The sequence below is a fragment of the Ranitomeya imitator genome, chromosome 4 (assembly GCF_032444005.1).
Source record: "Ranitomeya imitator isolate aRanImi1 chromosome 4, aRanImi1.pri, whole genome shotgun sequence".
NCBI lineage: Eukaryota > Metazoa > Chordata > Amphibia > Anura > Dendrobatidae > Ranitomeya > Ranitomeya imitator.
The window spans coordinates 77,158,029-77,178,730 of NC_091285.1; positions in this window are offsets into that span (position 1 = coordinate 77,158,029).

Consider the following 20,702-nt stretch of genomic DNA (forward strand, 5'->3'; position numbering starts at 1 on the left):
TTGATATTTGCTTTCTAAAGGTGCTATCCAAAGAACAAAAGTTAATTTTAAATATTGTCTGTGTCTGAACGTGTACAGGACATACCACAGCTCCTGGGCTGGGGAGGAAGCAAAAGACAATACTGACATTAAAGCAGGAGATTGCAGAGGATGCATTTTGTGAGGTAAAATATTTTTTAAAAACAGTCAGCGAAATATTTTACCTCACAACATGAATCCACTGTGATCCTCTGCTGTAATGTCAATATTGCCTTTTGCTTCCTCTCCTGCCCAGGAGATGTGGTATGCTCCTACATTGTCAGACACACTCACCTCTGTGTCTGACCATGTACTGAACATACAACAGCTCCTGGGCAGGGGAGGAAGCAAAAGGCAAAACTGCCATTACAGCAGGACATTGAAGAGGATGCATTTTGTGAGGTAATAAATTTTGAACCTCTTTCTGACATCAGAAGCACTATTCCATTGAGGTGACCTGGGCCCGTATGACCATCGACGGGATAGTACGTCATACGCGATCAGCTGCGCTCATGGGAGAAGTGCGGACTATCGTGGCTGGGTGTCAGCTGATTATCACAGCTGACACCCGGCACTATGTGCCAGGAGTGGTCATGGACCACCTCTGGCACTTTAACTCCTGGAACACTAAGATCAAATAAGATCGCAGCATTCCGGTGGCATAGAGAAGCATCACGCAGGGAGGCTGCTTCCCTGAGACCCTCAGAACAACGCGATGTGATCGTGTTGTTCCTGCAGGCCCCAAGATCCAAGATGGCAGCGGGGTCCTACTGGGTCCTGCAGGGAGGTGGCTTTTTCAGTGCCTGCTGAGAGCAGGACCTGAGAGACCTCCTTCACTGTCTGTCAGATCGCTGATCTGACACAATGCTGTGCAAAGTGTCAGATCAGCAATCTGACCCTGTTAGGTCTCGAGTTCTCGCTACTGCACAGGGGGAATCTCGAGCCGTCTCCGCTGCGGTCCCCCATTCCTATCCAGCCGCAGTGGAGCCTGCTCAGCAGGGACGTCGGTCCCAGCGTCTTGCTCGGTCTCACTCTGTTCAGCGAGTTACTGCTGCTTCTTCAGCTCCTGCCATTAAAGTCAGTGCTGGTCAGCAGCGAGTGGACTTCTCTGGGACTAAGTCCTTGTCTGCGCACACTGAGCATGCCCAGGGCAAGATCTCCCGTTGGAGATCGAGGGTCATGTGCTCAGACTCTGCAGCGCATTCTATTGGTCCTCTTGGCAGGTCTTGGAAGGGCAAAGTTTCTGTGGCCACTTCCAGTCCTGCAACTATATAAACTGCGCATGACCGCACGGCCATGCGCTAGTGTACAATTTAATACGTGTGTTTGTTGTGAGTGCAAGTCGTTCTTTAAATACCCCTACCCTATTGTATGACTGTTCGCGTATGGTGTATGGCTGCTATCTAGCGCCCGACTAATCACTCAACGTGTCACACACGTATCAGCGTCTATTGCTGTGACCGCCAGTGCGGTGCCACGCGCCAGTGTGCGCTTCCTGACCCACGTCTGGGTGCTTTGTGGTACCTGCCAGCACGGCACAGTTCGCACTTCGGTGCTATAATTATATATTTCCTTACACACCCAGTAGCGGTGTAGTGCCAGCAAGGGTCTAATCGGACTACAATCCCTGTTGGGGTTAAGTTCGCTGACCACTTGCTCGCGCTCTATGTGCGGTACCGCGGTCCTGTGATGCAACAGGATCGCTTTCTTCACGCTGGGTGAGGTTTAACCCACGCGTGTATACTTTTGGATACCGCCATATAGTCTGTCATTTCCTAGCAGCAGGTTTCACCTGCACGGTGGACCCCGGACTGCGAACGCATCTATATCATCTCTCTTGGTGCGTTCCGCCAGTCCTAACATTACACTAGCGCCAGGATCTGGCTAGTGATGACAGACAAACAGCAATCTCTGCGGTATATCCAGCAGCTGGAGGGTAGGTTGGCGGCTCTCGAGAGCGCGACTTCAGCTGTGGATGTTACTGCAGTAGCTGTACAGGCTGCCAGCGTGGCTGCAGCTACTATGTCCATTGCCACCCCTGTTCCGACACTATCTCACCTCCCGCTGCCAGAAAAATTTTCTGGTGATAGCAAGTTTTGTAGGGGATTTGTGAGTCAGTGCTCTATTCACCTCGAGCTCCTGGCTGCAAGTTTTCCCACAGAGCGGGCTAAGGTGGGATTTATTCTGTCTCTATTGTCGGACAGGGCGTTGGAATGGGCTACGCTGCTGTGGGAGCGTGGCGATCATGTGGTGCAGAGTGCTCCGCTGTTTCTGAGCGCTCTGAAACAGGTCTTTTTAGGACCTCAAGTCACCCATGATACTGCGCTCCAATTGCTGGATTTAACTCAGGGTGAGTCCTTGGTCAGTCATTTTGCCGTCCAATTCCGCACCTTAGCATCTGAGCTGGATTGGTCGGATAAAGCTCTTATCCCCATATTTTGGAGGGGCTTGGCTGACCACGTAAAGGACGCTTTGGCAACTAGGGAGATTCCTACCACACTGGAGGAGTTAATAACTGTCTCCACTCGAATTGACCTCCGTTTTAACGAGCGGAGGTTAGAGCGAGCCCAGTGTAGGCAGAGGTTTCGGCTGGCTCCTACTTTCGCCAAACCTCTGGAATCTCCGGTCCTGGTTCCTGAGCCACATGAGGCCAGGGAAGTGTCACAAGCAGGATCTAAGTCCCGGACCGCTTGTGCACTCAGGGTCTGTCATGTTTGCCAGCAGTCAGGACATCTAGCCACCAGATGTCCTCAGCGGTCGAGGAAACGTCAGCGTCTAGTGGTAGTAGGTGGAGGTACACTAGACACGGCGACGTTTGCCTCTAAGTTGTCCTTTAAGGGGACAATTACTATTGGCTCATTCTCCCACTCGGTAGAGCTCTGAGTGGATTCTGGGGCGGAGGGCAATTTTATGTCTTCTGCCTTCGCCCAACGTCACGCAATACCCCTGGTAATGCTTGCTCAACCAGTAACGGTGCGAGTGGTGAATGGGTCGACATTGCCCTCACAGATAACACACCAGACCATCCCTTTTACTCTGTCCATGTCGCCATCTCATCAGGAGATAATTTCTCTGCTCGTCATTCCGGAAGGAATTGATGAGGTCCTGTTGGGAATACCTTGGCTACGGTACCACTCTCCTCATATCGAGTGGTCCTCAGGCAGAATTCTGGGTTGGGGTGAATCTTGTGGGGGTAGATGTCAGAGGGAGTGCGTTCAGGTTGCTACTACTGAGGTACCCGCAGATCTATCCTCTCTCCCCAAGCAGTATTGGTCTTATGCAGACGTGTTCTCCAAAAAGGCGGCGGAGGTCCTTCCGCCTCATCGCCCCTATGACTGTCCTATTGATCCCTTGCCTGGTGCTGAGCCTCCCCAGGGTCGAGTTTATCCGCTATCTCTCCCGGAGACGGAGGCAATGTCACAGTACATCCAGGAAAATCTGGCAAGAGGATTCATTAGGAAGTCAGTGTCACCTGCTGGGGCAGGGTTCTTCTTCGTGCAGAAGAAGAATGGGGAATTGCGCCCATGCATAGACTACAGGGGTCTTAACGCCATCACCGTTAAGAATAAGTATCATTTGCCCTTGATATCTGAGTTATTCGATAGATTTCGGGGAGCAAGGGTATTTACTAAATTAGATCTGCGGGGTGCTTACAACCTGATTCGCATCCGTGAGCGGGACGAATGGAAGACGGCCTTTAACACCAGGGATGGGCACTATGAATATCTGGTGATGCCCTTCGGGCTCTGTAATGCCCCAGCCGTTTTCCAAGACTTTGTGAACGATATCTTCCGGGATATGCTTTCCACCTCGGTCGTAGTCTATCTGGATGATATTCTCATCTACTCTCCAGATATTGACTCCCACCGGAGAGATGTTTGCAAAGTCTTCGACCTCCTACGGGCAAACTCCCTCTATGCCAAGTTGGAGAAGTGTATGTTTGAGCAGGAGTCTTTACCTTTCCTGGGCTACATCATCTCGGCCCAGGGATTGGCTATGGATCCTGCCAAACTACAGGCAGTGATGGACTGGCAGGAACCCCATTCTCTGAAAGCGGTGCAGCGCTTTATGGGGTTCATAAATTACTATCGTCAGTTCATCCCCCACTTCTCAACCCTGGTAGCTCCCTTGGTATCCCTCACCAAGAAGGGAGCGAATCCTAAATTGTGGTCCGAAGAGGTCTCCAAGGCCTTCACTTCTATTAAGTCCCACTTTGCTAGCGCTCCCATCTTACATCGTCCCGATGTGGATAAGCCATTCCTAATGGAGGTGGATGCCTCATCCGTTGGTGCAGGAGCAGTCCTCTATCAAAAGGATGCTCAAGGTCGGAAGCACCCATGCTTCTTCTTCTCAAAGACCTTCTCACCAGCGGAGAGAAATTACTCCATCGGGGATAGGGAGCTGCTGGCAATGAAGTTGGCCTTTTCGGAATGGAGACATCTCTTGGAGGGTGCTCAGTTCCCATTCCAAGTCTTCACGGACCACAAGAATTTGGTCTATTTACAGACAGCCCAGCGGCTGAATTCTCATCAGGCCAGATGGTCCTTGTTTTTCTCCCGGTTCCACTTCACTCTACATTATCTCGCCGGGGAGAACATTCGTGCTGACGCTCTCTCTCGCTCCCTGGTGTCAACTGTGGAGGAGGAGGACGAGCCTCGGCTCATTGTCCCTTCAGAGAGTCTGAGAACCGTAGCTCCGGTTTCGCTTGAGTCTGTGCCTCTGGGCAAGACTTTTGTTCCCATCAATTTGCGTCCGGAGGTTCTCTCGTGGGCTCATTCGTCCAGAGTGGGTGGACACTTTGGGGCAAAGAGGACATCTGAGTTGTTGGCGAGAATGTATTGGTGGCCACATATGGTTCGTGACATAGGAGACTACGTTCGGGCATGTGTCTCTTGTGCCAAAAATAAGTCTCTCCGTCAACGGCCAGCTGGGTTGTTATACCCTCTGCCGGTGGCAGACAGGCCCTGGGAGATGGTCGGGATGGACTTTGTGGTGGGTTTGCCCAAGTCACGTGGCTGTACTGTCATTTGGGTTATCACCGACCATTTTTCTAAAATGGTGCATTTGGTGCCGCTTCCTCGGCTACCTTCTGCACGGGCCTTGGCAGCATTGTTTGTTAAACACATCTTCCATCTTCACGGTATGCCAGACAAAATTGTCAGTGACCGGGGTCCCCAGTTTGCGTCTCGGTTCTGGAGAGAGCTTTGTCGCCTTCTCAGTATCGAGTTGAATCTCTCTTCGGCATATCATCCCGAGACGAATGGGTTGGTGGAGAGAGCCAACCAGACCTTGGTCACATATCTGCGACATTTTGTCTCTGCTAAGCAAGATGACTGGGCATCTTTGCTACCGTGGGCGGAGTTTGCTCTTAACAATGCTGTAGCTGACTCCACTGGACAGACTCCATTCCTCCTTAACTATGGTCAGCATCCGTGGGTACCTGTGCCCATGCCCGTGTCTTCCGCCGATTCCAGGGTGGCAGACTGGGCTGTGGAGGCACGGGACATTTGGGATCGCACTCAGGATGCCATTCGGGCTTCCAAGGAGAGAATGAGGTCCTCCGCCGATGTTCATCGGCGCCCCGCTCCGACCTTTGCTCCTGGCGACTTGGTGTGGCTCTCCGCCCGTAACATCAGGCTGCGAGTTGAGTCCACTAAGTTTGCTCCTCGCTACTTGGGTCCCTTCAAGGTTCTCGAACAGGTTAATCCTGTGGTCTACCGCCTGGCTCTTCCTCCTCGCTTGGGTATCACCGACACCTTTCATGTGTCCCTCTTGAAACCCGTATACATGTCCCGGTTTTCCGGGTCATCTGCCGGGACATCGGGTTCGTCTACGGACGATTACGAGGTGAACGCTATTTTGGGGTGTAAGGTGGTACGCGGCAAAAAGTTCTATCTGGTGGATTGGAAGGGTTATGGTCCAGAGAACAGGTCATGGGAGCCTGCTGAAAACATTCGGGCCCCACAGCTCATTGCTGCCTTCGAGCGTAGCGAGGCCCAAGGAGGGGGGGGCCCTAGGAGGGGGGTAATGTTAGGTCCAGCCGCAGTGGAGCCTGCTCAGCAGGGACGTCGGTCCCAGCGTCTTGCTCGGTCTCACTCTGTTCAGAGAGTTACTGCTGCTTCTTCAGCTCCTGCCATTAAAGTCAGTGCTGGTCAGCAGCGAGTGGACTTCTCTGGGACTAAGTCCTTGTCTGCGCACACTGAGCATGCCCAGGGCAAGATCTCCCGTTGGAGATCGAGGGTCATGTGCTCAGACTCTGCAGCGCATTCTATTGGTCCTCTTGGCAGGTCTTGGAAGGGCAAAGTTTCTGTGGCCACTTCCTGTCCTGCAACTATATAAACTGCGCATGACCGCACGGCCATGCGCTAGTGTACAATTTAATACGTGTGTTTGTTGTGAGTGCAAGTCGTTCTTTAAATACCCCTACCCTATTGTATGACTGTTCGCGTATGGTGTATGGCTGCTATCTAGCGCCCGACTAATCACTCAACGTGTCACACACGTATCAGCGTCTATTGCTGTGACCGCCAGTGCGGTGCCACGCGCCAGTGTGCGCTTCCTGACCCACGTCTGGGTGCTTTGTGGTACCTGCCAGCACGGCACAGTTCGCACTTCGGTGCTATAATTATATATTTCCTTACACACCCAGTAGCGGTGTAGTGCCAGCAAGGGTCTAATCAGACTACAATCCCTGTTGGGGTTAAGTTCCCTGACCACTTGCTCGCGCTCTATGTGCGGTACCGTGGTCCTGTGACGCAACAGGATCGCTTTCTTCACGCTGGGTGAGGTTTAACCCACGCGTGTATACTTTTGGATATCGCCATATAGTCTGTCATTTCCTAGCAGCAGGTTTCACCTGCACGGTGGACCCCGGACTGCGAACGCATCTATATCATCTCTCTTGGTGCGTTCCGCCAGTCTTAACAGACCCACCCTGGTACAATGTAAAAGAGTAAAAAAAATATTATACTGTGAAAAAATATTAAAAAAAAAAAAATCCTAAATAAAGAAAAAATAAATAAATATTGTTCCAGTAAATACATATCTTTATGTAAATAAAAAAACAATAAAAGTACACACATCTAGTATCGCCGCTTCCATAACAACTCGAAATATTCTGAAAAGTTCCCAGGCTCGAGTTTATATGAGTTCATCCAGCAGAGGGCGCATCACCGCGACGCGAGGTAACTACAGTACATTCCTCTGCATTCCATTCATTCACCAAGTTTTACAGTCAGGGGCGGCAGCTGCATTAGCAGGCTCCTGCTTGTAAAGTTAGTTAACCCCTTCAGATGGATTTACAGCATGGGACAAGACTGTAACGATGGAAGGTATGGAATATTGTTGTTTGTTTTTTTTAACTTTGTTTCAGGTGACAAGGGTCTTCAGGTGGATTAAAAGTATAATAAAATATTAAAACACCATGTGTCTTTATTTCATTAAAATACTTTTTAATAATGTGTGTGTGTTTTAATAACCATTTCGTACTATTGGATTAATAATTGATAGGTGTCATAATTGACGCCTCTCCATTATTAACCTGGCTTAATGTCACCTTACAATAGCAAGGTGACATTAACCCTTCATTACCCCATATCCCACTGCTACAGGGGAGTGGGAAGAGAGAGGCTAAGTGCCAGAATAGGGGCATCTTACAGATGTGCCTTTTCTGGGGTGGCTGGGGGCAGATGTTTTTAGCCGGGGGGGGCCAATAACCATGGTTCCTCTCTAGGCTATCAATATCTGCCCTCAGTCACTGGCTTTCCCACTCTGGTGGAGAAAATTGCACGGGAGCCCACACCAATTTTTTCCAGGATTTAATCCTTTAATTTAATAGCTAGAGACCACAAATTTGACACAAAAGACACTTCTTACATTACTAAAGAGGAATATGTAATAAAATAAGGGATATGAGATGGTTTACTGTATGTAAACCATGTCTCATATCCTGTCGGGTTTGTGAAGGAGATAGGAAAAGCCGGCAATTGAATTACCGGCTTTTCTGCTATCTAGCGCTGAATTAAATATATATATATATATATATATATATATATATGTGTCTCACTGACATATATATATATATATATATACCTATACTATGTGTACACATTTATTCTACCTATTCTATTCTGTCAGTGTGATTTTACTGTACACCGCGCTGAATTGCCGACTTTTCTATAGAACACCGCTGCATATTTCTCACAAGTCACACGCATGGTTCGTGTGTAATCCATAATTTTCTCGCCGCATAGACTTTCATTGGCATATTTTTTGCGCAATACGCTGACAAACGCAGCATGTTGCGATTTTCTACGCCCGTAACATACCGTATATTACGGATGCGTAATATACGGCAGATAGGAGCTACCCCATAAAGAATCATTGGGCCGTGTGCAATGCGTATTTTCTGGACGTATTTTCTGTGCTCATACGTCCGTAAAACTCGCTAGTGTGACGCCGGCCTAACACGCGATCAAAAAGACAGATATAAGTAAACATGGTACTGCTGAAAAAGTCATCTTGTCTCGCAAAAAACAAGCCACCATACAGCACCATCAGCAAAAAAATACAAATGTTAGTTATAGCTCTCAGAATAAAACGATGGAAAACAAGTATTTTTTATTTAAAATAGTTTTTATTGTATAAAAGCGCCAAAATATAAAAATTGATATAAATGAGGTATCGCTGCAATCGTACTGACCCAAAGAATAAAACTGCCTTATCAATTTTACTACAAGCGGAACAGTATAAACGCCCCACCCAAAAGAAATTGCTGGTTTTTGTTCATTCTGTCTCCCGAAAAATTGTAATAAAAGGGATAAAAAAAAGTCATGTGCCTGAAAATGGTACCAATAAAAACATCAACTCGTCCCGCAAAAAACAAGACCTCACATGACTCTGTGGGCCAAAATATGGAAAAATTATAGCTCTGAAAATGTGGTGATGCCAAACATAAAAACCCAATATAAAGACCCGCTATAAATAGTAAATCAAACCCCCCTTTATCACCCCTTTAGTTAGGAAAAAATAATGAAATAAAAAAATGTATTTATTTCCATCTTCCCAATAGGGTTGGGGTTAGAGTTAGGGTTGGGGATAAAGTTAGGGTTAAGGTTGGGATTAGGGTTAGGGGTGTGTTGGGGCTAGGGTTGTGGTTAGGGTTAGGATTAGGAGTGTGTTGGGGTTAGGGGTGTGTTGGGGTAAGGAGTGTGGTTAGGGTTGGGATTAGGGTTAGGGGTCTGTTCGGGTTAGGGGTATGGTTATGGCTAAGGTTGGGATTAGGGTTAGGGGTGTGTTGGAGTTAGGGTTGGAGTTAGAATTGGGGGGTTTCCACTGTTTAGGCACATCAGGGGCTCTCCAAACACAACATGGTGTCCGATCTCAATTCCAGACAATTCTGCGTTGAAAAAGTAAAATGGCGCTCCTTCCCTTCTGAGCTCTGCTGTGCGCCCAAACAGTGGACTACACACACAAATAGGGTATCACCATACTCAGGACAAATTGTACAACAAATTTTGTGTGGTCGAATTTCTCCTGTTACCCTTGGGAAAATAAAAAATTGGGGGTGAAAAGATAATTTTTGTGAAAAAAATATGATTTTTTATCTTTACGGCTCTACATTACAAACTTCTGTGAAGAACTTGGCAGTTCAAAGTGCGCACTACACATATAAATAGGTTCCTTAGGGGGTCTACTTTCCAAAATGGTGTCACGTGGGTGGTTTCCACTGTTTAGGCACATCAGGGGCTCTCCAAATGCGTCATGGTGTCCAATCTCAATTGCAGCCAATTTTACATTGAAAAGTCAAATGGCACTCCTTCCCTTCCGAGCTCTGCCATGCGCCCAAACAATGGTTTACCCCCACGTATGGGGTATCAGCGTACTCAAGACAAATTGCACAACAACTTTTTTGTGGTCCAATTTCTCCTTTTTGCCTTGGTAAAAAAAAAATATTAGGGGCGAAAGAATCATTTTCGTGAAAAAAATATTTTTATTTTTACGGCTCTAAATGATAAACTACTGTGAAGCACTTTGGGGTTCAGAGTGCTCACAACACATCTAGATTAGTTCCATAGGGGGTCTACATTCCAAAATGGTGTCACATGTGGGGGGTTTCCACTTTAGACACATCAGGGGCTCTCCAAACACGACATGACATCCGATCAATTCCAGCCAATTTTCCATTGAAAAGTCAAACTGCACTCCTTCCCTTCCGAGCTCTGCCATGCGCCCAAACAGTGGTTTACCCCCACATATTGGGTATCAGCATACTGAGGACAAATTGCACAACAACTTTTATGGTCCAATTTCTCTTGTTACCCTTGGGAAAATAAATAATTAGGGGCAACAATCATTTTTGTGAAAAAATATGATTTTTTAATTTTTACAGCTCTATATTATAAACTTCTGTGAAGCATTTGAGGATTAAAAGTGTTCACCACACATCTGGATAAATTCCTTAGGGGGTCTACGTTCAAAAATGGTGTCACATGTGGGGAGTTTCCCTGTTTAGGCACATCAGGGGCTCTCCAAACGCGACATGGCGTTTAATCTCAATTCTAGCCAATTTTGCACTGAAAAGTCAAACGGCGCTCCTTACCTTCCAAGCTCTGCCATGGGCCCAAACAGTGGTTTACTCCCACATGTAGGGTATCGGCGTACTCAGGACAAATAGTGCAGCAACTTTTGGGGTTCAATTTCTCTTGTTACCCTTGGTAAAATAAAACAAATTGGATCTGAAATACATTTTTTGGGAAAAAAGTTAAATGTTCATTTTTTTCAACATTCCAAATATTCATGTGAAGCACCTGAAGGGTTAATACACTTCTTAAATGTGGCTTTGAGCACCTTCAAGAGTGCAATTTTTAGAATGGTGTCACCTTTGGGTATTTTCTATCATATAGACCCTTCAAAGTGACTTCAAATGCAATGTGGTCCCCCCCAAAAAAATGGTGTTGTAAAAGTGAGAAATAGATCAACTTTTAACCCTTATAACTCTTTAACAAAAAAAAAATTTGGGTTGCAAATTTGTGCTCATGTAAAGTAGACATGTGGGAAATGTTACATATTATGTATTTTTGTGACATATCTGTGCGATTTAAGGGTATGAAAATTCAAAGTTGGAAAATTGCAAAATTTTCAAATTCTTCGCCAAATTTCCATTTTTTTCACAAATAAACGCAAGCCATATCAAATGAATTTTACCACTGTCATGAAGTACAATATATCATGAGAAGACAGTGTCAGAATCACCAGGATCTGCTGAAAGGTTCCAAAGTTACAACCTCATAAAGAGACAGTGGTCAGAATTGTAAAAATTGACCCGGTCATTAATATGCAAACCATCTCTGGGGTAAAGGGGTTAAAAACAGTCAGTGAAATATTTTACCTCACAAAAATGAATCTACTGTAATCACCTGCTGTAATGTCAGTATTATCTTTTGCTTCCTCCCCTGCCCAGGAGATGTGGTATGCTCCATACATGGTCAGACACAGTCAATTTTTAAAATGAACTTTCATTCGTGGGAAAACCCCTTTATTGTGACCGACTTCCTCTGCCTGTAGACATGTCACGCATCTGCCACTGGGATCAGCTGAATGATTCACTGCACCTGCACATAATTTGCGCAGGTGCAGTAAATCAGACCGCCGCCATCTTTGTGCAGACAGATAGCAGTGGTCATATTAAAACTATGCATGCACTCCTCCTGTACAAAAATGGCCGCAATCAGTGAAACAGTCAACTGATCCCAGCGGCGGTGTGTTCGCGACAGTGTTCAGCTGATGGTACTGTGTGAGTGTGTGAGTGTGTGTGAGTGTATGTGAGTGTGACTGTGTGAGTGTGTGAGAATGTGAATGTGAGTGTGAATGTGAGTGTGTGTGAGTGAGTGAGTGTGTGTGTGTGTGATTGGGTGAGTGTGAGTCTGTGTGAGAGTGTGTGAATGTGTGCGTATGCGTGGTGCGTACGGCATATAGAGTGTGTGTTGTTCGATGGTGTTCTGCAGGCGGTACTGCGCAATAGGTTGGGACCAGCAGCAGTTTCCATATTGAGACACCGATCACTTGGGTGTCTCAATATGGTGGTACGTGAACTTCCTCTGCTTGGAATTCTGGGATATGGTGACATCTGGACAGAACAAGAAATGAAAACATTACAAGGCAATTATAAAAATAGATGGAAGAAACACAAGATGACTGTCAATCTTCCTCATTCTGGGGCTCCATACCAGGTCTCGCCTCCTGACACTTGGCAGATTCTGAGAAAGGTTTGGAATAAGCCCAGAACTACATAGTAGGTCCTGGTCAATGACATGAAGACACCTGGGACCACAGTTTCAAACATTACCGATAGTCACACACTACACCGTCATAGATTAAAATCCTGCAGGGCCTGCAAGGTCCCCCTGCTCACACCAACACATGTCCAGGCCCATTTGAAGTTTGCCAATGACCATCTGCATCATTCAGAAGAGACATGGGAGAAGGTCATGTGGTTAGATGAGACCAAAATAGAATTTTTTTATATCAACTCCACTCGCCGTGTTTGTAGGAAGAAGAAGGGTGAGTACAACCCCAAGAACACCATCCCAATTATGAAGAATGATGGGGGAATATCATACTTGGTGGGTGTTTGTTTGCAAAGGGGACAGGATGACTGCACAGTATTGAAGTGAGGATGGATGGGGTCATGTATCGCAAGATTTTGGCCAACAACCTACTTCTCTCAGTAAGAGCATGGAAGATGGGTCGGGGTTTGGTCTTCCAACATGATAATGACCTGAAACACACAACAATGGCAAATAAGTAGCGGCTCCATAGGAAGCAATTCTAGAAAATCCGTGGAGGGAGCTGAAACTCAATGTTGCCCTGCTGCAGTGTGTGCAAACTTGGTCAAGAACTACAGGAAACGTCTGACCTCTGTAATTGCAAACAAAGTTTTCTGTGCCAAATGTCAAGTTCTGTTTTTCTATTGTATCAAATACTTATTTCATGCAAAAAGAATGCAAGTTAATCATGTAAAAATAATGCAATGTGAATTTCTGGATTTTCTTTAAGATTCTCTCTCTGACAGTTAAAGTGTACCTATGGTAAAAATTACAGACCTCTCCATACTTTGACAAAACAAACCCAAATTGAAGAATACGCTTCCAAAATTCTCCACCATGCTCACAGCCCCAGTGGGGGAGCTTACCGAGGAGAAATATCTTTCACAATTACAGATAGCACACTCCCACAATTGGTATCATAGAGAAAAAAACGGAGTTTATGTCCATAAAAACATAACAAGTTTATTAGTTACAAAAATTAACAACCATAAAATATCAAACAATTATAATCCAATAACAGTTTATTACAATCAGAAAGAAGGTGAAGGTAGCATAGGTCGAAAAACACAGCGTGGAGGATCTTAATGCCATTTATATCACTCTAAGGTGCATAGCGCAAAGGGTAAACAGGTATAGGACCATAATATATGAGGTCTATATAGATCATAGCGATTCCATGAGGTCAGGTCCCTGAGCCCTGCGCACAGGCTGTAAAGCTAATAACCAAGTAGGCAATCAAAAGGGATAAACCCACCCCAAGTCTTTACCCAGGTAATGGCGACTAAGAAGATCCACGCCGTGGCCACAACGCACGTTTCGCATCAGCTTCGTCAGGGGGCGGTCATACTTTGTAGGTGGAAAAACTGAGAAATATTCAGAAATGGTTCCTGGGTTACCCCCTATCTCGTCACTTTAAAGAGAAACATAATAGGAGTATTAAAGATGTGCAATTTTGCAGGATTCAAAAGGTCTGGCAAAATCCAAGGGGCGGCAACTTCCTGAAGCAGATGTCTAAAATCGAATCGGAATGGATATTCAGGCTAAAGGCCTAAAGGCCTTAACTATGAACTTGAGCTACATGCCTTTTAATTGGGATATGTGGTGGTTCGTGTCAAATTAATATTTTTATTTTTATATCTGGGTGTTTTAACATACCGTATATACTCGAGTATAAGCCGAGATTTTCAGCCCATTTTTGGGGGCTGAAAGTGCCCCTCTCGGCTTATACTTGAGTCATTGTCCCAGGGGTCGGCTGGGGAGGGGGAGTGGCAGTCAAATCATACTTACCTGCTCCCAGCACGTCTTTGCACGTTCCTGCTTCTCCGGGCGCCTGCAGCTTCTTCCTGTGTTCACCGGTCCCGTGGTACCGCTCATTAAATTAATGAATATGGACGCATATTCATTACTTTAATGAGCGATACGAAGTGACCGCTGAACACAGGAAGAAGCTGCGGGCACAGAAGATCACCTGTCAGTGAGAAGCTGCCAGGGACCGCGCTGGGAGAAGGTGAGTATAATGGGGACTGGAGGGTGAGTATTGCGCGATATTCACCTGTCCGCTTTCCACCACTGGGCGCCGCTGTGTCTTCTGCATCCTCTGCCTGTGACGTTCAGGTCAGAGGGCGCGATGACGCGATTAGTGTGCGCGCCGCCCTCTGCCTGAACAGTCACTGCGGAGGATGCAGAAGACACAGCGGCGCCCAGCGGTGGAACGCAGACAGGTGAATATTGCAAGTGCCGGGGGCCTGCTCAGAACAAGAGGTGAGTATGTGATTTTTTTATTTTTTTATCGCAGCAGCCGGCTGTGGGGCAAATGGTTCTATGGAGCATCTTACTGGGCCATAATTAATCTATGCAGCATTGTATGGGGCACGTTTTCTATGGAGCATCTTATGGGGCCATAATCAGCCTATGTAGCATTATATGGGGCACATTGATTATGGCCCTATAAGATGCTCCATAGATAATCTATGTAGCATTTTATGGGGCACTTTGATTATGGCCCCATAAGATGCTCCATAGATAATCTATGCAGCATTGTATGGGGCACATTATCTATGGAGCATCTTATAGGGCCATAATCAATCTATGGAGCATTTTATGGGGCACATTGATTAAGGCCCCATAAGATGTTCCATAGATAATCTATGCAGCATTGTATGGGGCACATTATCTATGGAGCATCTTATGGGGCCATAATCAACCTATGAAGCATTGTATGGGGCATATTTTCTTTGAAGCATCTTATGGGGCCCATTGTAAACTTTATGGAGCATTTTATGGGACATATTTTATTATGGAGCATCTTATGGGGCCATCATGAACTGTATGGAGCATTATATGGGTCTCCTGATTCAATGTGGATATTCAAAAACATGTAACCTACAAATGTGTCAATTAATTTTACTTTTATTGGTATCTATTTTTAGTTTTGAAATTTACCAGTAGCTGCTGCATTTCTCACCCTAGGCTTATACTCGAGTCATTAAGTTTTCCCAGTTTTTTGTGGCAAAATTAGGGATCTTGGCTTATACTCGGGTCGGCTTATACTCGAGTATATACGGTATGTATTTTCAAATAAGTGACTAAGGTCAGCTTTTTATAGTCTGTGCGACAGTTCTCAGAATATTTGCCAATTTTTACTGTCACGTAGTCTATATGCATTTACACGTAGGTATAGCCTTGTACATAGTTTTTATATTATATTTATATTTGTTTGTATCTATATGTATATGGCATATATATTTCAAATGCATATATTTTAATCAAAATACAACAAGAGCCGGAGAAACAACACGCCGAGCGGCACTATCCTCGATGGCTTAAAACATCTGACAGGCTGTGTCAACAGATCCGACAACTGCAACGAATCCTGACTTCGGGTGTTCCTCAGAAAAAACAGTGTTCAATACGATCCAATACAAGAAATGAGGGCACTCACCAGTCTTCACCGTGATTCGTACTTTATTAATAGATACAACTTGTTAAAAATCCATGGCCGGAGTTGAATGAGCCGTAGCTCGTGTGAGCAGGGGGGGTCAGGACGACGATCGTTTCGCGCTGTGCTTGCGCTTCAACAGGTCAGTTTGTGGCAAGATCACAAGATCAGGTGGCGGAAATATAGTGCCGAACCTGACACCTCCCCCTCCACATTCCCTGAACCCTCCCACAACTAAAACACAATCATATAAAAGCACACTTAAAAACAACTGTAACAAGTATGACAAAAGAACAGAATAATTACATATGGCTTATACATATTACTAATGCTGACTGGTATCGCAAAGATAATATTAAAAAAAATAAAAAAATTCTCTCTTTCCCTTTTTTTCTTTTTTTTTTTTTTTCCTTCTTTTCTTTCTTCCTTCTTCTTTCCTTTCTTTTTCTCTCCTTCACATTTTCGTAGGAGTCATAAAGATCAATCTAAGATATTTTAATCCAAAATCAGAGAACTAATCTGTCACAAAAATATCGACAGGTCAACCCTGTCATTGAACCCTAATGGTCCCATCGCATTGCTGTGCATAATCCATTTTGCCTCACACCTGAGGAGTAAATTATTTAAATCTCCCCCTCTGGCTGGCAAGTTCACTTTCTCAATGTCTGCAAATGTTAAATCTTCTGTCCTGCTTCCATGCCGTTCTTTCATGTGCGTGATCAACCTCGGTACACCTTTGCCTGTTATTATGGATCTACAATGTTCACGGAATCGCACGTGTAATGGTCTTATGGTTTTTCCTATATAATAGTGTCTGCAGGGACAAAAAATCACATAAACCACATTATTTGTCTTACATGTAATAAAATCATTCACTACATGTTCTACCGCTCCCATGTGTAACACCCGGTCCGTAATGTGCTGTCTGCAATGTGAACAGTGTCCACATTTAAAGTTCCCTTTCGGGACCATAGCTTGCAACCAGTTAGGATGCGGTTTACTAATGCGATTTTTCACTAATTTGTCCCTTAATCTGACACTCCGTCTGTTCGATATCAAAGGGCCTCTAGCTACAACTTCTGTCAAGTCTTTGTCACGTCCCAAAATATACCAATTCTTTTTAATGGCTAGTCTGATTTGCTGATCCATGTTGTTATATGCAAAGCAAAAGGTAAATCTTTTTTCTGCCTTGCAATTCTTACTAGAAACTTTGAACTCACTGTCAGTATTTCTCTCCTTAGTCACTTTCTCTCTCGCTGATTCTAATAATTTGCGTGGGTAACCCCTTTGTTCGAATCTATGCTGCATTTCTTTTGACTGACGTTCATAACCATCATTGGTGTTATTTAATCTACTCACTCTCAGAAACTGACTGCGAGGTAGTGCACGTTTAGTGTGTACTGGATGGTAGCTATCAAAATGCATCATCATATTTGCTGCTACTGGTTTACGGTACATCGAAGTACAAATTTTGTCATTATTTATTTCCATTAAAACGTCCAGAAATTCTAACCGATGCCCTCCAAAAACCGATGTGAATACTATGTTCATGCTGTTTTTGTTATTTAAGTGAGTCACGAACTCATTAAATGTTTTTTCGCTGTCGTCCCACTTAGTGGGGATCGCGATGGGTACTCCGGTAGCATGTACTTTTGCTAATTTATTTTTGGCCTTGTTCGAGGAGAATTACATCTATGCGGATGACAATGTCTTTATGCGACACATCAAATTTTACCAAAGATATATTGATGATATAGTGATCATTTGGGACGACAGCGAAAAAACATTTCATGAGTTCGTGACTCACTTAAATAACAAAAACAGCATGAACATAGTATTCACATCGGTTTTTGGAGGGCATCGGTTAGAATTTCTGGACGTTTTAATGGAAATAAATAATGACAAAATTTGTACTTCGATGTACCGTAAACCAGTAGCAGCAAATATGATGATGCATTTTGATAGCTACCATCCAGTACACACTAAACGTGCACTACCTCGCAGTCAGTTTCTGAGAGTGAGTAGATTAAATAACACCAATGATGGTTATGAACGTCAGTCAAAAGAAATGCAGCATAGATTCGAACAAAGGGGTTACCCACGCAAATTATTAGAATCAGCGAGAGAGAAAGTGACTAAGGAGAGAAATACTGACAGTGAGTTCAAAGTTTCTAGTAAGAATTGCAAGGCAGAAAAAAGATTTACCTTTTGCTTTGCATATAACAACATGGATCAGCAAATCAGACTAGCCATTAAAAAGAATTGGTATATTTTGGGACGTGACAAAGACTTGACAGAAGTTGTAGCTAGAGGCCCTTTGATATCGAACAGACGGAGTGTCAGATTAAGGGACAAATTAGTGAAAAATCGCATTAGTAAACCGCATCCTAACTGGTTGCAAGCTATGGTCCCGAAAGGGAACTTTAAATGTGGACACTGTTCACATTGCAGACAGCACATTACGGACCGGGTGTTACACATGGGAGCGGTAGAACATGTAGTGAATGATTTTATTACATGTAAGACAAATAATGTGGTTTATGTGATTTTTTGTCCCTGCAGACACTATTATATAGGAAAAACCATAAGACCATTACACGTGCGATTCCGTGAACATTGTAGATCCATAATAACAGGCAAAGGTGTACCGAGGTTGATCACGCACATGAAAGAACGGCATGGAGGCAGGACAGAAGATTTAACATTTGCAGGCATTGAGAAAGTGAACTTGCCAGCCAGAGGGGAAGATTTAAATAATTTACTCCTCAGGTGTGAGGCAAAATGGATTATGCACAGCAATGCGATGGGACCATTAGGGTTCAATGACAGGGTTGACCTGTCGATATTTTTGTGACAGATTAGTTCTCTGATATTGGATTAAAATATGTTAGATTGATCTTTATGACTCCTACGAAAATGTGAAGGAGAGAAAAAGAAAGGAAAGAAGAAGGAAGAAAGAAAAGAAGGAAAAAAAAAAAAAAAAGAAAAAAAGGGAAAGAGAGAATTTTTTTTTTTTTAATATTATCTTTGCGATACCAGTCAGCATTAGTAATATGTATAAGCCATATGTAATTATTCTGTTCATTTGTCATACTTGTTACAGTTGTTTTTAAGTGTGCTTTTATATGATTGTGTTTTAGTTGTGGGAGGGTTCAGGGAATGTGGAGGGGGAGGTGTCAGGTTCGGCACTATATTTCCGCCACCTGATCTTGCCACAAACTGACCTGTTGAAGCGCAAGCACAGCGCGAAACGATCGTCGTCCTGACCCCCCCTGCTCACACGAGCTACGGCTCATTCAACTCCGGCCATGGATTTTTAACAAGTTGTATCTATTAATAAAGTACGAATCACGGTGAAGACTGGTGAGTGCCCTCATTTCTTGTATTGGATCGCATATATTTTAATGGTGCATTATTTGACACACAGTCAGTATGTGATGGGTGTTCTCAGAACACCACATTTGTGGTTTTAAGCATTTTTAGTAATAAAGGTAGTTAGTCATACATACAATTTTTTTTTCTTTGGTAAATTTATTTTTAATTTTTTATATATAATTTCTGAACATGGTCCATATACATAGGTGTTGTGTAAGGTCCTGAGCAATATCGGGCAACAGTCATACATTTTGAATAATCTTGATACTATAGGGGAGTCAGATAGTCAGATATTGTGGCGTAACAATAGGCTGCTATTTTAGGCTCACACGGATCAAGGCAGCTGGGGCGGGATTTAGAGGTCAGGGAGGTAGGCATACATGTGCAGCGAAGGTATATATATATAAGAGGAGCTCTTACACAGGGCTTCAAACCTGATGAAGAAGGGCACATCCCTTCGAAACGCACCGGTTAGTTTTTTTGCCCTAGCAAGGCTCCGTAGGCCTGTGACGTCACACGCTGCCTGTCAGCATTGGCTATCTTTCTTCAGTGTAACCAGGGACGCCTCTGGCCGGGACATTCCCTGGCTCTGCACTGAGTAGCGACACCCCACACTGGTCGCGGCTAGTACTAGCACACGTGCGCCCACCTGACCGCTACTACCTGCAGGATTACCTTGCCTCCACATCTGCTGCCGATACCGGTGAGACGCTGCATAATACCCCCGGCACCCACCACGAGCAGCCTTGGGGGAATTCAGCGCAGCACACGTCCTCTTGCCGACTACACTTTAATACGGTAAGAGTTTCACTGCTAATTATATCCTAGCATGCAAGTGCGATACCTCCACCAATTGTGGGCATTATACCTGTTTATGTCTATCTTGCCGGAAAATATCTATACCTGGATGTACAGCATACACCGCAAGGAACAAGCAGGTTGGCAGCCTACATATCAGTCAGCAATTAGTTATACTACTACTCCTAGCGTGGTAGTTCACATTTAACCCCTTTCTGACATCGGACGTACTATCCCGTCGAGGTGGGGTGGGCCCCTATGACCACGGACGGGATAGTACGCCTATCGCAGCTGACATCCGGCACTATGTGCCAGGAGCGGTCACGGACCGCCCCCGGCACATTAACCCCTGGCACACCGCGATCAAAGATGATCGCGATGTGCCGGCGGTGCAGGGAAGCATCGCGCAGGGAGGGGGCTCCCTGCGAGCTTCCCTGAGCCCCCCGCAGCAACGCGATGTAATCGCGTTGCTGCGAGGGTCTTACCTCCCTCCCTGCCTGCTCCAGATCCGGATCCAAGATGGCCGCGGATCCGGGTCCTGCAGGGAGGGTGGTGGCTTCACAGAGCCTGCTCAGAGCAGGCACTGTGAAGCCTGCAGTGCTCTAAGTGAGATCAGTGATCTGACAGAGTGCTGTGCACACTGTCAGATCACCGATCTGTGATGTCCCCCCCTGGGACAAAGTAAAAAAGTAAAAAAAATTTTTTCCAAATGTGTAAAAAAAAATATTCCTAAATAATGAAAAAAA